The sequence below is a fragment of the Ambystoma mexicanum genome (assembly GCF_040938575.1).
Source record: "Ambystoma mexicanum isolate Mex_15411 chromosome 12 unlocalized genomic scaffold, UKY_AmexF1_1 Mex_chr12_unloc.1, whole genome shotgun sequence".
Taxonomy (NCBI): domain Eukaryota; kingdom Metazoa; phylum Chordata; class Amphibia; order Caudata; family Ambystomatidae; genus Ambystoma; species Ambystoma mexicanum.
In genome coordinates, this window is record NW_027182322.1 from 5684054 (window position 1) to 5697210 (window position 13157).

General features: G+C 46.3%; 1 non-coding gene across 1 annotated transcript; it reads left to right on the plus strand.

Annotated features, from left to right (window-relative positions):
• The first annotated feature begins 441 nt into the window (after positions 1–441).
• TRNAH-GUG (transfer RNA histidin (anticodon GUG)) lies at positions 442–513 on the plus strand. Its single transcript has one exon. It is a non-coding gene; the product is annotated as a tRNA-His (tRNA).
• Positions 514–13157: the final 12644 nt, after the last annotated feature.

The window sequence follows — 13157 nt, forward strand, 5'->3', positions numbered from 1 at the left end:
AATTGGTGAAGAGCACTTCTCCTGCGCAAAAAAATAAATGTACTATTAGCACCCCGGAGGGAGCCTCTGCACTTCTTATAGGGAGAAAACTCTGCAATGAAAGGGGACAGGGTCAATAACAGCTGTAAACTCTCACAAGACCATCACTGCTCTCACACTTTCCTGCTCTCAGGCTGGCGGGCCATTATCGGCCCTGGCTGCCGCACCATTGCCAGGTTTGTGTAACTATATTATTTCTAATTGGCTCCACTTTGATGACTTTCATTTGGATTCTGACTTGATTATTGAGATCTTAAATAAGTGACTGGGGATCAGGTGTCCACTTATTCTCATGGATAACATCACAACCAACCTTTAATTCAAACATGAGTCATGACATCACAGATGGAGTACAGCTTATGACAGAGGTGGGACATCACATTGTAGTAGCCCAAGTAGCTCGCTGTGATCGTATAGTGGTTAGTACTCTGCGTTGTGGCCGCAGCAACCTCGGTTCGAATCCGAGTCACGGCATTGCGGTGAGGCAATGTGACGGCAGTTGGGCAGATATTTTAGAATTTCCATTAATACATTGGCAATCTCTGTGGAGGACTGAAACAATTCGATATGTCCTGTTACTGTTATGAACCTTTTGTTTCTTTAATGCTCTTTGCACACTTTTTCATCGGGTGACTGTAATGTATTTCAACCAAATCTAATTAAGAGCGCATTATGTGGTGACATTTGCAGTACATGAAACATTATAACACTGCCATTTACGTCAATAACCACTAGCTTGATTAAGACATATGTATTGCAGCAACAGTATTTCCCAGTTACAAATGGGAATAAAAACAACATCCGCGAGGGATTGAACCAACGACATTTAACTGATGTTGCCAATGGAGCGCGTTACAGAGAGCGCGAGGTCCCGCCTTTACAGTCACACGCTGATGATAATACAGATGTTTAAATAAACAGGCATATCTGTGGACTTGTGGTCTTTCTACATTGGGACTCATAGTCTAGTCCTAGGCTATTGTAGGCACTGGCGTATCTTTTAGTGGAATGAGAGGCATTCTGTAGTCGCGTGAAAGGACCTTTCAAGTCAATCTGATCTGTATTGTCCTGTGAAAAAAAGCGTTCTTAGACACAGTGAGGAGTTTTTGGGGATAATGGGAAAATCATTTCCAACTAAATGACAGGAATTTCTTAGTCCAATCATGAGGTGTGCTAGGCTTTTTTATACTGTGGCGGAAAGAGAGAGAGTATAACAGTCATTATAAATAAAGGGCCAAGGAAGTGACAGTTTATGGAAGGAACAATTTGCACATAGTTTTAGAATGTGGTCAGGAGGAGGACAATGTGCTTACACATATGAAACATTAGAAGGTAGACATTATGGAAGCACATATATTTCTTTATTTTTATTGTATTTGGGGAGAGGGGGTTAATATAGCACGTCCAATGTGGAAAAGTGCTTTCCATAGCACCTTGCAGGTGGGCGACATCTAGAGCTGTGCAGTAGCCACCCATGCCCCAGACGTCAAAGAGAACAAGAAGTTACACATGTTGGAAGTGAGGGTGAAACATTGAGGAGATATGATCCCCGTATGAAGCCGAGAGAAGGAGGAGGCGTGAACGTGCATCCATGTATGCAGGCGAGAAGGGAAGGAGCATTGGTCATGATTCCCTGCATGAGGGTGAGACAGGGAGGAGATATGATCCCCGTATGAAGCCGAGAGAAGGAGGAGGCGTGAACGTGCATCCATGTATGCGGGCGAGACAGGAAGGAGCATTGGTCATGCATCCCTGCATGAGGGTGAGACAGGGAGGAGATATGATCCCCGTATGAAGCCGAGAGAAGGAGGAGGCGTGAACGTGCATCCATGTATGCGGGCGAGACAGGAAGGAGCATTGGTCATGCATCCCTGCATGAGGGTGAGACAGGGAGGAGATATGATCCCCGTATGAAGCCGAGAGAAGGAGGAGGCGTGAACGTGCATCCATGTATGCGGGCGAGACGGGAAGGAGCATTGGTCATGCATCCCTTCCTGAGGGTGAGACAGGGAGGAGATAAAATCCCCGTATGAAGCCAAGAGAATGAGGAGACATGAACGTGCATCCATGTATGCGGGCGAGAAGGGAAGGAGCATTGGTCATGCATCCCTGCATGAGGGTGAGACAGGGAGGAGATAAAATCCCTGTATGAAGCCAAGAAAACGAGGCGGCATGAACATGCATCCTTGTATGCAGGTGTGACATGGAGTCATCATGAACATGCATCCCTTTATAAGGACATAACATGGAGGACGCATGAACATGAATGCCTGAATTTTATGGTGGTGGCCTTCGGGTGATTTGGCATGTGCAATTGGTGAAGAGCACTTCTCCTGCGCAAAAAAATAAATCTACTATTAGCACCCTGGAGGGAGCCTCTGCACTTCTTATAGGGAGAAAACTCTGCAATGGAAGGGGACAGGGTCAATAACAGCTGTAAACTCTCACAAGACCATCACTGCTCTCACACTTTCCTGCTCTCAGGCTGGCGGGCCATTATCGGCCCTGGCTGCCACACCATTGCCAGGTTTGTGTAACTATATTATTTCTAATTGGCTCCACTTTGATGACTTTCATTTAGATTCTGACTTGATTATTGAGATCTTAAATAAGTGACTGGGGATCAGGTGTCCACTTATTCTCATGGATAACATCACAACCAACCTTTAATTCAAACATGAGTCATGACATCACAGATGGAGTACAGCTTATGACAGAGGTGGAACGTCACATTGTAGCAGCCCAAGTAGCTCGCCGTGATCGTATAGTGGTTAGTACTCTGCGTATTGGCCGCAGCAACCTCGGTTCGAATCCGAGTCGCGGCATTGCGGTGAGGCAATGTCACGGCAGTTGGGCAGATATTTTAGAATTTCCATTAATACATTGGCAATCTCTGAGGAGGACTGAAACAATTCGATATGTCCTGTTACTGTTATGAACCTTTTGTTTCTTTAATGCTGTTTGCACACTTTTTCATCGGGTGACTGTAATGTATTTCAACCAAATCTAATTAAGAGCGCATTATGTGGTGACATTTGCAGTACGTGAAACATTATAACACTGCCATTTACATCAATAACCACAACTTGATTAAGACATATGTATTGCAGCGACAGTATTTCCCAGTTACAAATGGGAATAAAAACAACATCCGCGAGGGATTGAACCAACGACATTTAACTGATGTTGCCAATGGAGCGCGTTACAGAGAGCGCGAGGTCCCGCCTTTACAGTCACACGCTGATGATAATACAGATGTTTAAATTAACAGGCATATCTGTGGACTTGTGGTCTTTCTACATTGGGACTCATAGTCTAGTCCTAGGCTATTGTAGGCACTGGCGTATCTTTTAGTGGAATGAGAGGCATTCTGTAGTCGCGTGAAAGGACCTTTCAAGTCAATCTGATCTGTATTGTCCTGTGAAAAAAAGCGTTCTTAGACACAGTGAGGAGTTTTTGGGGATAATGGGAAAATCATTTCCAACTAAATGACAGGAATTTCTTAGTCCAATCATGAGGTGTGCTAGGCTTTTTTATACTGTGGCGGAAAGAGAGACAGTATAACAGTCATTATAAATAAAGGGCCAAGGAAGTGACAGTTTATGGAAGGAACAATTTGCACATAGTTTTAGAATGTGGTCAGGAGGAGGACAATGTGCTTACACATATGAAACATTAGAAGGTAGACATTATGGAAGCACAAATATTTCTTTATTTTTATTGTATTTGGGGAGAGGGGGTTAATATAGCACGTCCAATGTGGAAAAGTGCTTTCCATAGCACCTTGCAGGTGGGCGACATCTAGAGCTGTGCAGTAGCCACCCATGCCCCAGACGTGAAAGAGAACAAGAAGTTAGACATGTTGGAAGTGAGGGTGAGACATTGAGGAGATATGATCCCCGTATGAAGCCGAGAGAAGGAGGAGGCGTGAACGTGCATCCATGTATGCAGGCGAGAAGGGAAGGAGCATTGGTCATGCATCCCTGCATGAGGGTGAGACAGGGGGGAGATATGATCCCCGTATGAAGCCGAGAGAAGGAGGAGGCGTGAACGTGCATCCATGTATGCGGGCGAGACAGGAAGGAGCATTGGTCATGCATCCCTGCATGAGGGTGAGACAGGGAGGAGATATGATCCCCGTATGAAGCCGAGAGAAGGAGGAGGCGTGAACGTGCATCCATCTATGCAGGCGAGAAGGGAAGGAGCATTGGTCATGCATCCCTGCATGAGGGTGAGACAGGGAGGAGATATGATCCCTGTATGAAGCCGAGAGAAGGAGGAGGCGTGAACATGCATCCATGTATGCGGGCGAGACAGGAAGGAGCATTGGTCATGCATCCCTGCATGAGGGTGAGACAGGGAGGAGATATGATCCCCGTATGAAGCCGAGAGAAGGAGGAGGCGTGAACGTGCATCCATGTATGCAGGCGAGACGGGAAGGAGCATTGGTCATGAATCCCTTCCTGAGGGTGAGACAGGGAGGAGATAAAATCCCCGTATGAAGCCGAGAGAACGAGGAGGCATGAACGTGCATCCATGTATGCGGGCGAGAAGGGAAGGAGCATTGGTCATGCATCCCTGCATGAGGGTGAGACAGGGAGGAGATAAAATCCCTGTATGAAGCCAAGAGAACGAGGCGGCATGAACATGCATCCTTGTATGCAGGTGTGACATGGAGTCATCATGAACATGCATCCCTTTATAAGGACATAACATGGAGGACGCATGAACATGAATGCCTGAATTTTATGGTGGTGGCCTTCGGGTGATTTGGCACGTGCAATTGGTGAAGAGCACTTCTCCTGCGCAAAAAAATAAATGTACTATTAGCACCCCGGAGGGAGCCTCTGCACTTCTTACAGGGAGAAAACTCTGCAATGGAAGGGGACAGGGTCAATAACAGCTGTAAACTCTCACAAGACCATCACTGCTCTCACACTTTCCTGCTCTCAGGCTGGCGGGCCATTATCGGCCCTGGCTGCCGCACCATTGCCAGGTTTGTGTAACTATATTATTTCTAATTGGCTCCACTTTGATGACTTTCATTTGGATTCTGACTTGATTATTGAGATCTTAAATAAGTGACTGGGGATCAGGTGTCCACTTATTCTCATGGATAACATCACATCCAACCTTTAATTCAAGCATGAGTCATGACATCACAGATGGAGTACAGCTTATGATAGAGGTGGAACGTCACATTGTAGCAGCCCAAGTAGCTCGCCGTGATCGTATAGTGGTTAGCACTCTGCGTTGTGGCCGCAGCAACCTCGGTTCGAATCAGAGTCACGGCATTGCAGTGAGGCAATGTCACGGCAGTTGGGCAGATATTTTAGAATTTCCATTAATACATTGGCAATCTCTGTGGAGGACTGAAACAATTCGATATGTCCTGTTACTGTTATGAACCTTTTGTTTCTTTAATGCTCTTTGCACACTTTTTCATCGGGTGACTGTAATGTATTTCAACCAAATCTAATTAAGAGCGCATTATGTGGTGACATTTGCAGTACATGAAACATTATAACACTGCCATTTACGTCAATAACCACTAGCTTGATTAAGACATATGTATTGCAGCGACAGTATTTCCCAGTTACAAATTCGAATAAAAACAACATCCGCGAGGGATTGAACCAACGACATTTAACTGATGTTGCCAATGGAGCGCGTTACAGAGAGCGCGAGGTCCCGCCTTTGCAGTCACACGCTGATGATAATACAGATGTTTAAATAAACAGGCATATCTGTGGACTTGTGGTCTTTCTACATTGGGACTCATAGTCTAGTCCTAGGCTATTGTAGGCACTGGCGTATCTTTTAGTGGAATGAGAGGCATTCTGTATTCGCGTGAAAGGACCTTTCAAGTCAATCTGATCTGTATTGTCCTGTGAAAAAAAGCGTTCTTAGACACAGTGAGGAGTTTTTGGGGATAATGGGAAAATCATTTCCAACTAAATGACAGGAATTTCTTAGTCCAATCATGAGGTGTGCTAGGCTTTTTTATACTGTGGCGGAAAGAGAGAGAGTATAACAGTCATTATAAATAAAGGGCCAAGGAAGTGACAGTTTATGGAAGGAACAATTTGCACATAGTTTTAGAATGTGGTCAGGAGGAGGACAATGTGCTTACACATATGAAACATTAGAAGGTAGACATTATGGAAGCACATATATTTCTTTATTTTTATTGTATTTGGGGAGAGGGGGTTAATATAGCACGTCCAATGTGCAAAAGTGCTTTCCATAGCACCTTGCAGGTGGGCGACATCTAGAGCTGTGCAGTAGCCACCTATGCCCCAGACGTGAAAGAGAACAAGAAGTTACACATGTTGGAAGTGAGGGTGAGACATTGAGGAGATATGATCCCCGTATGAAGCCGAGAGAATGAGGAGGCGTGAACGTGCATCCATGTATGCAGGCGAGAAGGGAAGGAGCATTGGTCATGCATCCCTGCATCAGGGTGAGACAGGGAGGAGATATCATCCCCGTATGAAGCCGAGAGAAGGAGGAGGCGTGAACGTGCATCCATGTATGCGGGCGAGACAGGAAGGAGCATTGGTCATGCATCCCTGCATGAGGGTGAGACAGGGAGGAGATATGATCCCCGTATGAAGCCGTGAGAAGGAGGAGGCGTGAACGTGCATCCATGTATGCAGGCGAGAAGGGAAGGAGCATTGGTCATGCATCCCTGCATGAGGGTGAGACAGGGAGGAGATATGATCCCCGTATGAAGCCGAGAGAAGGAGGAGGCGTGAACGTGCATCCATGTATGCGGGCGAGACAGGAAGGAGCATTGGTCATGCATCCCTGCATGAGGGTGAGACAGGGAGGAGATATGATCCCCGTATGAAGCCGAGAGAAGGAGGAGGCGTGAACGTGCATCCATGTATGCGGGCGAGACGGGAAGGAGCATTGGTCATGCATCCCTTCCTGAGGGTGAGACAGGGAGGAGATAAAATCCCTGTATGAAGCCGAGAGAACGAGGAGACATGAACGTGCATCCATGTATGCGGGCGAGAAGGGAAGGAGCATTGGTCATGCATCCCTGCATGAGGGTGAGACAGGGAGGAGATAAAATCCCTGTATGAAGCCAAGAGAACGAGGCGGCATGAACATGCATCCTTGTATGCAGGTGTGACATGGAGTCATCATGAACATGCATCCCTTTATAAGGACATAACATGGAGGACGCATGAACATGAATGCCTGAATTTTTTGGTGGTGGCCTTCGGGTGATTTGGCACGTGCAATTGGTGAAGAGCACTTCTCCTGTGCAAAAAAATAAATGTACTATTAGCACCCCGGAGGGAGCCTCTGCACTTCTTATAGGGAGAAAACTCTGCAATGGAAGGGGACAGGGTCACTAACAGCTGTAAACTCTCACAAGACCATCACTGCTCTCACACTTTCCTGCTCTCAGGCTGGCGGGCCATTATCGGCCCTGGCTGCCGCACCATTGCCAGGTTTGTGTAACTATATTATTTCTAATTGGCTCCACTTTGATGACTTTCATTTGGATTCTGACTTGATTATTGAGATCTTAAATAAGTGACTGGGGATCAGGTGTCCACTTATTCTCATGGATAACATCACAACCAACCTTTAATTCAAACATGAGCCATGACATCACAGATGGAGTACAGCTTATGATAGAGGTGGAACGTCACATTGTAGCAGCCCAAGTAGCTCGCCGTGATCGTATAGTGGTTAGTACTCTGCGTTGTGGCCGCAGCAACCTCGGTTCGATCATTGCGGTGAGGCAATGTCACAGCAGTTGGGCAGATATTTTAGAATTTCCATTAATACATTGGCAATCTCTGTGGAGGACTGAAACAATTCGATATGTCCTGTTACTGTTATGAACCTTTTGTTTCTTTAATGCTCTTTGCACACTTTTTCATCGGGTGACTGTAATGTATTTCAACCAAATCTAATTAAGAGCGCATTATGTGGTGACATTTGCAGTACATGAAACATTATAACACTGCCATTTACGTCAATAACCACTAGCTTGATTAAGACATATGTATTGCAGCGACAGTATTTCCCAGTTACAAATTCGAATAAAAACAACATCCGCGAGGGATTGAACCAACGACATTTAACTGATGTTGCCAATGGAGCGCGTTACAGAGAGCGCGAGGTCCCGCCTTTGCAGTCACACGCTGATGATAATACAGATGTTTAAATAAACAGGCATATCTGTGGACTTGTGGTCTTTCTACATTGGGACTCATAGTCTAGTCCTAGGCTATTGTAGGCACTGGCGTATCTTTTAGTGGAATGAGAGGCATTCTGTATTCGCGTGAAAGGACCTTTCAAGTCAATCTGATCTGTATTGTCCTGTGAAAAAAAGCGTTCTTAGACACAGTGAGGAGTTTTTGGGGATAATGGGAAAATCATTTCCAACTAAATGACAGGAATTTCTTAGTCCAATCATGAGGTGTGCTAGGCTTTTTTATACTGTGGCGGAAAGAGAGAGAGTATAACAGTCATTATAAATAAAGGGCCAAGGAAGTGACAGTTTATGGAAGGAACAATTTGCACATAGTTTTAGAATGTGGTCAGGAGGAGGACAATGTGCTTACACATATGAAACATTAGAAGGTAGACATTATGGAAGCACATATATTTCTTTATTTTTATTGTATTTGGGGAGAGGGGGTTAATATAGCACGTCCAATGTGCAAAAGTGCTTTCCATAGCACCTTGCAGGTGGGCGACATCTAGAGCTGTGCAGTAGCCACCTATGCCCCAGACGTGAAAGAGAACAAGAAGTTACACATGTTGGAAGTGAGGGTGAGACATTGAGGAGATATGATCCCCGTATGAAGCCGAGAGAATGAGGAGGCGTGAACGTGCATCCATGTATGCAGGCGAGAAGGGAAGGAGCATTGGTCATGCATCCCTGCATCAGGGTGAGACAGGGAGGAGATATCATCCCCGTATGAAGCCGAGAGAAGGAGGAGGCGTGAACGTGCATCCATGTATGCGGGCGAGACAGGAAGGAGCATTGGTCATGCATCCCTGCATGAGGGTGAGACAGGGAGGAGATATGATCCCCGTATGAAGCCGTGAGAAGGAGGAGGCGTGAACGTGCATCCATGTATGCAGGCGAGAAGGGAAGGAGCATTGGTCATGCATCCCTGCATGAGGGTGAGACAGGGAGGAGATATGATCCCCGTATGAAGCCGAGAGAAGGAGGAGGCGTGAACGTGCATCCATGTATGCGGGCGAGACAGGAAGGAGCATTGGTCATGCATCCCTGCATGAGGGTGAGACAGGGAGGAGATATGATCCCCGTATGAAGCCGAGAGAAGGAGGAGGCGTGAACGTGCATCCATGTATGCGGGCGAGACGGGAAGGAGCATTGGTCATGCATCCCTTCCTGAGGGTGAGACAGGGAGGAGATAAAATCCCTGTATGAAGCCGAGAGAACGAGGAGACATGAACGTGCATCCATGTATGCGGGCGAGAAGGGAAGGAGCATTGGTCATGCATCCCTGCATGAGGGTGAGACAGGGAGGAGATAAAATCCCTGTATGAAGCCAAGAGAACGAGGCGGCATGAACATGCATCCTTGTATGCAGGTGTGACATGGAGTCATCATGAACATGCATCCCTTTATAAGGACATAACATGGAGGACGCATGAACATGAATGCCTGAATTTTTTGGTGGTGGCCTTCGGGTGATTTGGCACGTGCAATTGGTGAAGAGCACTTCTCCTGTGCAAAAAAATAAATGTACTATTAGCACCCCGGAGGGAGCCTCTGCACTTCTTATAGGGAGAAAACTCTGCAATGGAAGGGGACAGGGTCACTAACAGCTGTAAACTCTCACAAGACCATCACTGCTCTCACACTTTCCTGCTCTCAGGCTGGCGGGCCATTATCGGCCCTGGCTGCCGCACCATTGCCAGGTTTGTGTAACTATATTATTTCTAATTGGCTCCACTTTGATGACTTTCATTTGGATTCTGACTTGATTATTGAGATCTTAAATAAGTGACTGGGGATCAGGTGTCCACTTATTCTCATGGATAACATCACAACCAACCTTTAATTCAAACATGAGCCATGACATCACAGATGGAGTACAGCTTATGATAGAGGTGGAACGTCACATTGTAGCAGCCCAAGTAGCTCGCCGTGATCGTATAGTGGTTAGTACTCTGCGTTGTGGCCGCAGCAACCTCGGTTCGATCATTGCGGTGAGGCAATGTCACAGCAGTTGGGCAGATATTTTAGAATTTCCATTAATACATTGGCAATCTCTGTGGAGGACTGAAACAATTCGATATGTCCTGTTACTGTTATGAACCTTTTGTTTCTTTAATGCTCTTTGCACACTTTTTCATCGGGTGACTGTAATGTATTTCAACCAAATCTAATTAAGAGCGCATTATGTGGTGACATTTGCAGTACATGAAACATTATAACACTGCCATTTACGTCAATAACCACTAGCTTGATTAAGACATATCTATTGCAGCGACAGTATTTCCCAGTTACAAATGGGAATAAAAACAACATCCGCGAGGGATTGAACCAACGACATTTAACTGATGTTGCTAATGGAGGGCGTTACAGAGAGCGCGAGGTCCCGCCTTTACAGTCACACGCTGATGATAATACAGATGTTTAAATAAACAGGCATATCTGTGGACTTGTGGTCTTTCTACATTGGGACTCATAGTCTAGTCCTAGGCTATTGTAGGCACTGGCGTATCTTTTAGTGGAATGAGAGGCATTCTGTAGTCGCGTGAAAGGACCTTTCAAGTCAATCTGATCTGTATTGTCCTGTGAAAAAAAGCGTTCTTAGACACAGTGAGGAGTTTTTGGGGATAATGGGAAAATCATTTCCAACTAAATGACAGGAATTTCTTAGTCCAATCATGAGGTGTGCTAGGCTTTTTTATACTGTGGCGGAAAGAGAGAGAGTATAACAGTCATTATAAATAAAGGGCCAAGGAAGTGACAGTTTATGGAAGAAACAATTTGCACATAGTTTTAGAATGTGGTCAGGAGGAGGACAATGTGCTTACACATATGAAACATTAGAAGGTAGACATTATGGAAGCACATATATTTCTTTATTTTTATTGTATTTGGGGAGAGGGGGTTAATATAGCACGTCCAATGTGGAAAAGTGCTTTCCATAGCACCTTGCAGGTGGGCGACATCTAGAGCTGTGCAGTAGCCACCCATGCCCCAGACGTCAAAGAGAACAAGAAGTTACACATGTTGGAAGTGAGGGTGAGACATTGAGGAGATATGATCCCCGTATGAAGCCGAGAGAAGGAGGAGGCGTGAACGTGCATCCATGTATGCAGGCGAGAAGGGAAGGAGCATTGGTCATGCATCCCTGCATGAGGGTGAGACAGGGAGGAGATATGATCCCCGTATGAAGCCGAGAGAAGGAGGAGGCGTGAACGTGCATCCATGTATGCGGGCGAGACAGGAAGGAGCATTGGTCATGCATCCCTGCATGAGGGTGAGACAGGGAGGAGATATGATCCCTGTATGAAGCCGAGAGAAGGAGGAGGCGTGAACGTGCATCCATGTATGCAGGCGAGAAGGGAAGGAGCATTGGTCATGCATCCCTGCATAAGGGTGAGACAGGGAGGAGATATGATCCCCGTATGAAGCCGAGAGAAGGAGGAGGCGTGAACGTGCATCCATGTATGCGGGCGAGACAGGAAGGAGCATTGGTCATGCATCCCTGCATGAGGGTGGGACAGGGAGGAGATATGATCCCCGTATGAAGCCGAGAGAAGGAGGAGGCATGAACGTGCATCCATGTATGCGAGCGAGAAGGGAAGGAGCATTGGTCATGCATCCCTGCATGAGGGTGAGACAGGGAGGAGATATGATCCCTGTATGAAGCCGAGAGAAGGAGGAGGCGTGAACGTGCATCCATGTATGCGGGCGAGACAGGAAGGAGCATTGGTCATGCATCCCTGCATGAGGGTGAGACAGGGAGGAGATATGATCCCCGTATGAAGCCGAGAGAAGGAGGAGGCGTGAACGTGCATCCATGTATGCAGGCGAGACGGGAAGGAGCATTGGTCATGCATCCCTTCCTGAGGGTGTGACAGGGAGGAGATAAAATCCCCGTATGAAGCCGAGAGAACGAGGAGACATGAACGTGCATCCATGTATGCGGGCGAGAAGGGAAGGAGCATTGGTCATGCATCCCTGCATGAGGGTGAGACAGGGAGGAGATAAATTCCCTGTATGAAGCCAAGAGAACGAGGCGGCATGAACATGCATCCTTGTATGCAGGTGTGACATGGAGTCATCATGAACATGCATCCCTTTATAAGGACATAACATGGAGGACGCATGCACATGAATGCCTGAATTTTATGGTGGTGGCCTTCGGGTGATTTGGCACGTGCAATTGGTGAAGAGCACTTCTCCTGCGCAAAAAAATAAATGTACTATTAGCACCCCGGAGGGAGCCTCTGTACTTCCTATAGGGAGAAAACTCTGCAATGGAAGGGGACAGGGTCAATAACAGCTGTAAACTCTCACAAGACCATCACTGCTCTCACACTTTCCTGCTCTCAGGCTGGCGGGCCATTATCGGCCCTGGCTGCCACACCATTGCCAGGTTTGTGTAACTATATTATTTCTAATTGGCTCCACTTTGATGACTTTCATTTGGATTCTGACTTGATTATTGAGATCTTAAATAAGTGACTGGGGATCAGGTGTCCACTTATTCTCATGGATAACATCACAACCAACCTTTAATTCAAACATGAGTCATGACATCACAGATGGAGTACAGCTTATGACAGAGGTGGAACGTCACATCGTAGTAGCCCACTCGCGTGATCGTATAGTGGTTAGTACTCTGCGTTGTGGCCGCAGCAACCTCGGTTCGAATCCGAGTCACGGCATTGCGGTGAGGCAATGTCACGGCAGTTGGGCAGATATTTTAGAATTTCCATTAATACATTGGCAATCTCTTTGGAGGACTGAAACAATTTGATATGTCCTGTTACTGTTATGAACCTTTTGTTTCTTTAATGCTCTTTGCACACTTTTTCATCGGGTGACTGTAATGTATTTCAACCAAATCTAATTAAGAGCGCATTATGTGGTG